We start from the raw sequence: 9,878 nt of genomic DNA on the forward strand, positions 1-9,878 counted from the left end.
AATGGAGCGCTAACCGTAACCCTAGATCGGCCACCAAGGGGCCCCTCCCAAGGGATCTGGCGCCGCAACGCCAGGGATTGGGGACCCCCGAGCCCCATTGCCGCACTCACACTGCCACCCCGCCACCACCTGGGCCGCTAGGGGCGCCACCGGTCATTCAGGGCGGGAGAAGGGGCAGGGCCCTCCGAGCCCCCTTCGACCTTCGAAGGCCCCTCGCCCCAAAACGCTTGGGCCCACGCTCCCGCTCGCCAGCGCCCTCACCTCGGCCCGCTCCTCCGCTCGCCGCGCAGCTGGAGAAGCAGGCATGCTGGCCTCCTGGGGGCTAACCCTAACCCTAGGTAGGCCCTCGAGGGGCCTATTCAAGGGGCCTGGCGCCGCAACACCGGGGATTGGGGACCCCCGAGCCCCAGCGCCGGACTCACCCTGCTGCCCCACCGCCACTTGGGCCGCTAGGGGTGCGGCCGGTCATTCAGGGCGGGAGAACGGGCAGGGTCCTCCGAGCCCCCGATTACCTTCGAAGGCCCCCTGGGCCAAAACGCTTGGGCTCACGCTCGCCTCGACAGTGCCCTCACCTCGACCCGCCCCTCCACTCGACGCAGAGCAGGCGGATCAGGCCTGCTGGCCTCCTTGGTGCTAACCCTCACTCTAGGTCGGCCCCCGGGGGGCCCCTCCCAAGGGGCCTGGCACCCAAATGCCTGCGATTGAAGACCCCCGAGCCCCAGCGCCGAGCTCTCTGTGCCGCCCCACCGCCACCCGGGCCACTAGTGGTACCGCTGGTCATTCAGGGCCGGAGAACGGGCAGGGCCCTCCGAGCCTCCTGGGACCTTCGAAGGCCCCTGGAGCCAAAACGCTAGGGCCCACGCTCCCCCTCGTGAGCGCAATCACCTCGGCCCGCCCCTCCGCTCGCCGCACCGCTGGCGGATCGTGCCTGCCGGCCTCCTTGGGGCTAACACTAACCCTAGGTCGGTCCCCGAGGGGCACCTCACAACTGGTCTGGCGTAGCAACACCGGGGATTGGGGACCCCGGAGCCCCAGCGCTGGAATCACGCTGCTGCCCCGCCGCCACCCTGCGCTCGGGGCGCCGCCGGTCATTCAGGGCGGGAGTACGGGCAGGGCCCTCCGAGCCCCCGAAGACCTTCGAAGGCCCCCCCCCCCGCGCCAAAACGCTTGGGCCCACGCTCCCGCTCTCCAGAGCCCTCACCTCAGCCCACCCCTCCGCTCGCTGCACAGCCGGCGGATCAGGGCTGCTGGCCTCATAGGGGCTAACCCTAACCCTAGGTTGGCCCCTGAGGGGCCTATCCCAAGGGGTTTCGCACCAAAACGCCAGGGATTGGGGACCCTTGAGCTCCAGCGCCGGATTCACCGTGCCGCCCCGCCGCCACCCGGGCTGCTAGGGGCGCCCCCGGTCATTCAGGGCGGGAGAACGGGCTGGGCCCTCTGAGCCCACAGCAAACTTCGAAGGCCCCCCGTGCAAAAACGCTTGGGCCCAAGCTCGCTCGCCAGCACCTTCATGTCGGCCCGCCCCTCTGCTTGCGGCACACCGGGCGGATCCGGCCTGCCGTCCTCCTGGGGCTAACCCTCACTCTAGGTCGGCCCCCGGGGGGCCCCTCCCAAGGGGCCTGGCGCCCAAACGCCGGGGATTGGGGAACCAAGACGGAGCGCCGGACTTTACCCGCAGCCCCATGAGGTCTTGGGCCGCCATGCCGGGGATCCTGGATGTCGTAGCCGCAGGGCCGGACTCACCCTGCAGCCCCCTGGCACCCGGGCTGCTAGGGGCGCCGCCGGTCATTCAGGCAGGAGAAGGGGCAGGGCCCTCTGAGCCCCCGACCTCCTTCGAAGGCCCCCGCGCCAAAACCTGTGGGCCCGCGGTCCCGCTCGCCAGCTCCGTCCCCTCGGCCCGCCCCACCGCGCACCACACAGCCAGGGGATTGGGCCTGACGGCCTCCTGGGGGCTAACGCAAACCCTAGGTGGGTCCCCAAGGGGCCCATCCCAAGAGGCTTGGCGCCCCAACGCCGGGGATTGGGAACCTCCAAAGCCCAGCGCTGGACTCACCCTGCAGCCCCCCGCCACCCGGGCCGCTTGGGGCGCCGCCGGTCATTCAGGGCGGGAGAACAGGTAGGGCCCTCCGAGGCCCCGGCGAGCTTCGAAGTCCCCCTGCGCCAAAACACTTGGGCCCACGCTCCCGCTCTCCAGCGCCCTCCCCTCGGCCCGCCCCCCTGCTCCCCACAGCGCCAATGGATCCTGCCTGCCGGCCTCCTGGGGGCTAATCCTAACCCTAGTTCGGCCCCCAAGGGGCCCCTCCCAAGGGGCCTGGCACCGCAACCCCGGGGATTGGGACCCCCGAGCCCCAGCGCTGGACTCACCCTCCGCCCCACCGCCACCCAGGCCGTTATTGGCGCTGCCGACCATTCAGAGCGGGAGAACGTGCAGGGCATTCCGAGCCCATGACGACATTCGAAGGCCCCCCCCACCAAAATGCTTGGGCCCACGCTCCAACTCCTCAGCGCCCTCAGCTCGGCCTGCCCCTCCGCTCGCCTCACATCCAGCAGATAGGGCTTGCCGGCCTCCTGGGGGCTAACCCTAACTCTAGGTGGGCTCCTTAGGGGCCCCTCGCAAGGGGCCTGGCGCCCCAACGCCTGGGATTGGGGACCCAAGACCCAGCGCTGGACTCACCCTCCGCCCCACCGCCACCCGGGCCGTTATTGGCGCTGCCGGTCATTCAGGCGGTAAAAGGGGCAGGGCCCTACAAGCCCCTGACGACCTTCGAAGGCCCCTCCCACGCCAAAACCTGTGGGCCCACGGTCCCGCTTGCCAGCTCCCTCCCCTGGCCCGCCTCAACAGGCGCTACACAGCCAGGGGATTGGGCCTGATGGCCTCCTGGGGGCTAACCCAAACCGTAGGTGGGTCCCCGAGGAGCCCATCCCAAGGTGCTTGGCATCCCAACGAGAGGGACTGGGGACCCGAGACCCAGCGCCGGATTCACCCTGCAGCCCCCCACCCCCTGGGCCGCTAGGGGGCCCGCCGGTTATTCAGGGGGGGAGAACGGGCAGGGCCCTCTGAGCCCCCAGAGACCTTCGAAGGCCCCCTGCACCAAAATGTTTGGGCCCAGGCTTCTGCTCGCCAGCGCCCTCACTCCGCCCGCCCCTCCACTTGCTGCACAGCCGGCATTTCGGGCCTGCCGGCATCCTGCTTGCTAACCCTAACCCTAGGTCAGTCCCCTAGAGGCCCCTGACAAGGGGCCTGGGGCTGCAACGCTGGGGATTGGGGACCCACCAGCCCCAGGGCCAAACTAACACTGCTGCCCCTCCACCACCTGGGCCACTAGGGGCGCTGCCGCTCATTCAGGGCAGGAAAACTTACAGGGCCCTCCCAGCCCCCCCGACCGTCCATGCACCCGCTCCCCAAAGCGCTTGGGCCCACGTTGCCACTAGTCAGCGCCCTCACCTCAACCCGCCCCTCCGCTCGAATAACAGCAGGCCGATCGGACCTGCCTTACTCCTGGAGGCTAATCCTAACCCTAGGTCGGTCTCCGAAGGGCCCATCCCAAGGGGCTTGGCGCCCCAACGCTGGGGATTGGGAACCTCCGAACCCCAGCGCTGGACTCACCCTGCAGCCCCCGCCACCTGGAAGGCTAGGGGCGCCGCAAGTCATTCAGGCTCGAGAACGGGTAGGGCCCTCCGAGCCTCTGGCGAGCTTCGAAGGCTCCCTGCGCCAAAACACTTGTGCCCACGCTCCCACTCACCAGCGCCCTCCCCTCGGCCCGCCCCTCCCCCGCCACACCTCCCATGGATCCTCCCTGCCCGCCTCCTCAGGGCTAATCCTAACCCTAGGTCGGCCCCCAAGGGGCTCCTCCCAAGGGGCCTGGCACCACAATGCCAGAGATTGGGGACCCCCGCCCCAGCGCTGGACTCACCCTCCGCCACACCGCCACCCGGGCCTTTATTGGCACCGCTGGTCATTCAGGGCGGGAGAATGTGCAGGGCACACTGAGCCCCTGGCGCATTTCGAAGGCCCCCACGCCAAACTCTTGGGCCCCCGCTCCCACTCCTCAACGCCCTCAGCTCGGCCTGCCCCTCCGCTCACTGCACATCCAGCAGATCGGGCTTGCAGGCCTCCTGGGGGCTAATCCTAACTCTAGGTGGGCTCCTTAGGGGCCCCTCGCAAGGGGCCTGGCGCCCCAACGCCTGGGATTGGGGACCCGAGACCCAGCGCTGGACTCACCCTCCGCCCCGCCGCCACCCGGGCCGTTATTGGCGCCGCCTGTCATCAGGGCGGCAGAACGGGCAGGGCCCTCTGAGACCCCAGCGACCTTGGAAGGCCCCAGGCGCCAAAATGTTTGGGCCCAGGCTCCTGCTCGCCAGCGCCCTCACTCCGCCCGCCCCTCCACTCGCCGCACAGCCGGCATTTCGGGCCTGCCGGCATCCTGCTTGCTAACCCTAACCCTAGGTCAGTCCTCGAGAGGCCCCTGACAAGGGGCCCGGGGATGCAACGGTGGGGATTGGGGACCCCAGTGCCCCAGGGCCGGACTAACACTGTTACCCCTCCACCACCTGGGCCACTAGGGGTGCTGTCGCTCATTCCCAGCGGGAGAACAGGCAGGGCCCTCCAAGCCCCCTTCCACATTCGATGGCCCCCTGCCCCACAGCGCTTGGGCCCACGTTCCCACTAGTCAGCGCCCTCACCTCAACCCGCCCCTCCGCTCGAAATACAGCAGCCGGATCGGACCTGCCGGCCTCCTGGGGGCTAACCATACCCCTTGGTCGGTTCCCGAGGGGCCCCTCCCAAGGGGCCATGCGCTGCCATGCCTGGGATCCTAGACGTCCTACCCCAGGGCCGGACTCACCCTGCAGCCACCCGCCACCCGGGCCGCTAGGAGCGCCGCCGGTCATTCAGGCGGTAGAAGAGGCAGGGCCCTACAAGCTCCTGACGACCTTCGAAGGCCCCCCCGCGCCAAAACCTGTGGGCCCACGGTCCCGCTCGCCAGCTCCCTCCCCAGGCCCGAAGGAACGCGCGCTACACAGCCAGGAGATTGGGCCTGATGGCCTCCTGGGGGCTAAGCCAAACCCTAGGTGGGTCCCCGAGGGGCCCATCCCAAGGTGCCTGGCGTCCCAACGCCAGGGACTGGGGACCCGAGACCCAGCACCGGATTCACCCTGCAGCCCCCCACCCCCTGGGCCGCTAGGGGGCCCGCCGGTTATTCAGGGGGGGAGAACGGGCAGGGCCCTCTGAGCCCCCAGCGACCTTCGAAGGCCCCCCGTGCCAAAATGTTTGGGCCCAGGCTTCTGCTCGCCAGCGCCCTCACTCCGCCCGCCCCTCCACTCGCCGCACAGCCGGCATTTCGGGCCTGCCGGCATCCTGCTTGCTAACCCTAACCCTAGGTCAGTCCCCGAGAGGCCCCTGACAAGGGGCCTGGGGCTGCAACGCTGGGGATTGGGGACCCCCGAGCCCCAGGGCCAAACTAACACTGCTGCCCCTCCACCACCTGGGCCACTAGGGGCGCTGCCGCTCATTCGGGGCAGGAGAACTCACAGGGCCCTCCCAACCCCCCCGACCGTCCATGCACCCGCTGCCCAAAGCGCCTGGGCCCACGTTGCCACTAGTCAGCGCCCTCACCTCAACCCGCCCCTCCGCTCGAAACACAGCAGGCAGATCGGACCTGCCATACTCCTGGAGGCTAATCCTAACCCTAGGTCGGTCTCCCTAGGGCCCATCCCAAGGGGCTTGGCGCCCCAACGCTCGGGATTGGGAACCTCCGAACCCCAGCACTGGACTCACCCTGCAGCCCCCCGCCACCCGGGCCGCTAGCGGCGCCGCCAGTCATTCAGGGTCGAACGGGTAGGGCCCTCTGAGCCCCTGACGACATTCGAAGGCCCCCAGCACCAAAACGCTTGGGCCCACGCTCCCACTCCTCAGCGCCCTCAGCTCGGCCTGCCCCTCCGCTCGCCGCACATCCTGCAGATCGGGCTTGCCGGCCTCCTGGGGGCTAACCCTAACTCTAGGTGGGCTCCTGAGGGGCACCTCCCAAAGGGCCTGGCGCCCAAACTCCGGGGACTGGGGACCCGAGACAGAGCGCCGGACTGTACCCGCAGCCCCCCGCCACCTGGGCCGCTAGGGGCGCCGCCGGTCATTCAGGTGGGAGAACGGGCAGGGCCCTCCGAGTCCCCGCCCACCTTCGATGGCCCCCCCCCGCCCCAAAGCGCTTGGGCCCACGTTGCCACTAGTCAGCGCCCTCACCTCAACCCGCCCCTCTGCTCGAAACACAGCCAGCGGATTGGACCTGCCGGCCTCCTGGGGGCTAAGCTGAACCCTAGGTGGGTCCCCGAGGGGCCCCTCCCAAGGGGCTTGGCGACCCAACGCTGGGGATTGGGAACCACTGAACCCCAGCGGTGGAATCAGCCTGCAGCCCCCCGCCACTCTGGCCGCTAGGGGCGCCGCCGGTCATTCAGGCGGGAGAAGGAGCAGGGCCCTCCTAGCCCCTGATGAACTTCGAAGGCCCCCGCGCCAAAACGGTTGGGCCCACGCTCCCACTCCTCAGCGCCCTCAGCTCGGCCTACCCCTCTGCTCACCGCACATCCAGCAGGTCGGGTTTGCCGGACTCACGGGGGCTAACATTAAGTCTAGGTGGGCTCCTGAGGGGCCCCACCCAAGGGGCCCGGCGCCTCAGCGCCAGAGATTGGGGACCCGAGACCCAGCGCCGGACTCACCCTGCAGCCCCCCACCACCTGAGCCTCTAGGGGGCCCACCGGTCATACAGGGCGGGAGAACGGGCAGGGCCCTCTGAGCTCCTGGCTACCTTCGAAGGACCCCCCGCCAAATGTTTGAGCCCAGGCTCCCGCTCGCCAGCGCCCTCATTCGGCCCGCCCCTCCACTCGCTGCACAGCGGGCATTTCGGGCCTGCCGGCATCCGGCTTGGTAACCCTGACCCTAGGTCAGTCCCCGAGAGGCCCCTTTCAAAGGGCCTGGGGCTGCAACACTGGGGATTGGGGACCCCCGAGCCCCAGAGACAGACTAACACTGCTGCCCCTCCACCACCTGGGCACTAGGGGCGCTGCCGCTCATTCAGGGCGGCAGAAGGGGCAGGGACCTCTGAGCCCCCGCTGCCCTCGACGGCCCCCCGCCCCAAAGCGCTTGGGCCCACGTTCCCACTAGTCAGCGCCCTCACCTCAACCTGCCCCTCCGCTCGAAACACAGCAGGCGGATCGGACCTGCCGGCCTCCTGGGTGCTAACCCTAACCCTAGGTCGGTCCTCGAGGGGCCCCTCCCAAGGGGCCTTGCGTAGCCACGCCAGGGATCCTGGACGTCCTAGCCCCAGGGTCGGACACACCCTGCAGCCCCCGCCACCGGGGCCGCTAGGGGCGCCGCCGGTCATTCAGGTGGGAGAAGGGGCAGGGCCCTCCTAGCCCCTGAGGATCTTCGAAGGCCCCCACGCCAAAACCTGTGGGCCCATGGTCTCGCTCGCCAGCTCCGTCCCCTCGGCCCACCCCACCTTGCGCCACACAGCCAGGGGATTGGGCCTGACGGCCTCCTGGGGGCTAACGCAAACCCTAGGTGGGTCCCCGAGGGGCCCATCCAAAGGGGCTTGGCGCCCCAACGCCGGGGATTGGGAACCTCCAAAGCCCAGCGCTGGACACCCTGCAGCCACCCGCCACCCACCCGGGCCGCTTCAGGTGCCGCCGGTTATTCAGGGCGGGAGAACAGGTAGGGCCCTCCGAGCCCCCGGCGAGCTTCGAAGGCCCCCTCTGCCAAAACACTTGGGCCCACGCTCCCGCTCTCCAGCGAAACCCCCTCGGCCAGCCCCCCTGCTCGCCACAGCGCCGGTGGATCCTGCCTGCCGGCCTCCTGGGGGCTAATCCTAACCCTAGTTCGGCCCCCAAGGGGCCCCTCCCAAGGGGCCTGGCACTGCAACACTGAGGATTGGGACCCCCGAGCCCCAGCGCTGGACTCACCCTCCGCCCCACCGCCACCCAGGCCGTTATTGGCGCCGCCGATCATTCAGAGCGGGAGAACGTGCAGGGCATTCCGAGCCCCTGACGACATTGGAAGGCCCCCCGCGCCAAAACGCTTGGGCCCACGCTCCCACTCCTCAGCACCCTCAGCTCGGCCTGCCCCTCCGCTCGCCGCACATCCAGCAGATAGGGCTTGCCGGCCTCCTGGGGGCTAACCCTAACTCTAGGTGGGCTCCTGAGGGGCCCCTCCCAAAGGGCCTGGCGCCCAAACGACGGGGATTGGGGACCCGAGACGGAGCGCTGGACTTTACCCATAGCCCCCCGCCACCTGGGCTGCTAGGGGCGCCGCCCGTCATTCAGGCGGGAGAAGGGGCAGGGCCCTCCGAGCCCCCGCCCACCTTCGATGGCCCCCCCCGCCCCAAAGCGCTGGGGCCCACGTTCCCACTTGTCAGCGCCCTCACCTCAACCCGCCCCTCCGCTGGAAACACAGCAGGCGGATCGGACCTGCCTTACTCCTGGAGGCTAATCCTAACCCTAGGTCGGTCCCCGAAGGGCCCATCCCAAGGGGCTTGGCGCCCCAACGCTGGGGATTGGGAACCTCCGAATCCCAGCGCTGGACTCACCCTGCAGCCTCCCGCCACCCGGGCCGCTAGGGGCGCCGCCAGTCATTCAGGCTCGAGAACGGGTAGGGCCCTCTGAGACCCTGGCGAGCTTCGAAGGCCGCCTGCGCCAAAACACTTGGGCCCATGCTCCCACTCACCAGCGCCCTCCCCTCGTCCCGCCCCCCCCTGGCCACACCGCCCATGGATCCTGCCTGCCGGCCTCCTCGGGGCTAATCCTAACCCTAGGTCGGCCCCCAAGGGGCTCCTCCCAAGGGGCCTGGCACCACAATGCCAGAGATTGGGGACCCCCGCCCCAGCGCTGGACTCACCCTCCGCCCCACCGCCACCCGGGCCGTTATTGGCGCCGCCTGTCATCAGGGCGGCAGAACGGGCAGGGACCTCTGAGCCACCAGCGACCTTGGAAGGCCCCAGACACCAAAATGTTTGGGCCCAGGGTCCTGCTCGCCAGCGCCCTCACTCTGCCCGCCCCTCCACTCGCCGCACAGCCGGCATTTCGGGCCTGCCGGCATCCTGCTTGCTAACCCTAACCCTAAGTCAGTCCCCGAGAGGCCCCTGACAAGGGGCCTGGGGCTGCAACGCTGGGGATTGGGGACCCTCGAGCCCCAGGGCCAAACTAACACTACTCCCCCTCCACCACCTGGGCCACTAGGGGCACTGCCGCTCATTCAGGGCAGGAGAACATACAGGGCCCTCCCAGCTCCCCCAACCGACGATGCACAAGCTCCCATAGCGCTTGGGCCCACGTTCCCACTAGTCAGCGCCCTCACCTCAACCCGCCCCTCCGCTCGAAACACAGCAGCCGGATCGGACCTGCCGGCCTCCTGGGGGATAACCCTAACCCTAGGTCGGTTCCCGAGGGGCCCCTCCCACAGGGCCTTGCGCCGCCATGCCCGGGATCCTGGACGTCCTACCCCAGGGCCGGACTCACCCTGCAGCCACCCGCCACCCGGGGCCGCTAGGAGCGCCGCCGGACATTCAGGCGGTAGAAGGGCCAGGGTCCTACAAGCCCCTGAAGACCTTCGAAGGCCGCCCCAGCGCCAAAACCTGTGGGCCCACGGTCCCGCTCGCCAGCTCCCTCCCCTGGCCCGCCGCAAGGCGCCCTACACAGCCAGGGCATTGGGCCTGATGGTCTCCTGGGGGCTAAGCCTAACCCTAGGTGGGTCCCCGAGGGGCCCATCCCTAGGTGCTTGGCGCCCCAACGCCAGGGATTGGGGACCCGAGACCCAGCGCCGGATTCACCCTGCAGCCCCCCACCCCCGGGGCCGCTAGGGGGCCCGCCGGTTATTCAGGGGGGGAGAACAGGCAGGG

Source organism: Ursus americanus, unplaced genomic scaffold (genome assembly GCF_024610735.1).
Source record: "Ursus americanus isolate L20-20 unplaced genomic scaffold, mUrsAme1.1.p SCAF_45, whole genome shotgun sequence".
Classification (NCBI taxonomy): Eukaryota; Metazoa; Chordata; class Mammalia; order Carnivora; family Ursidae; genus Ursus; species Ursus americanus.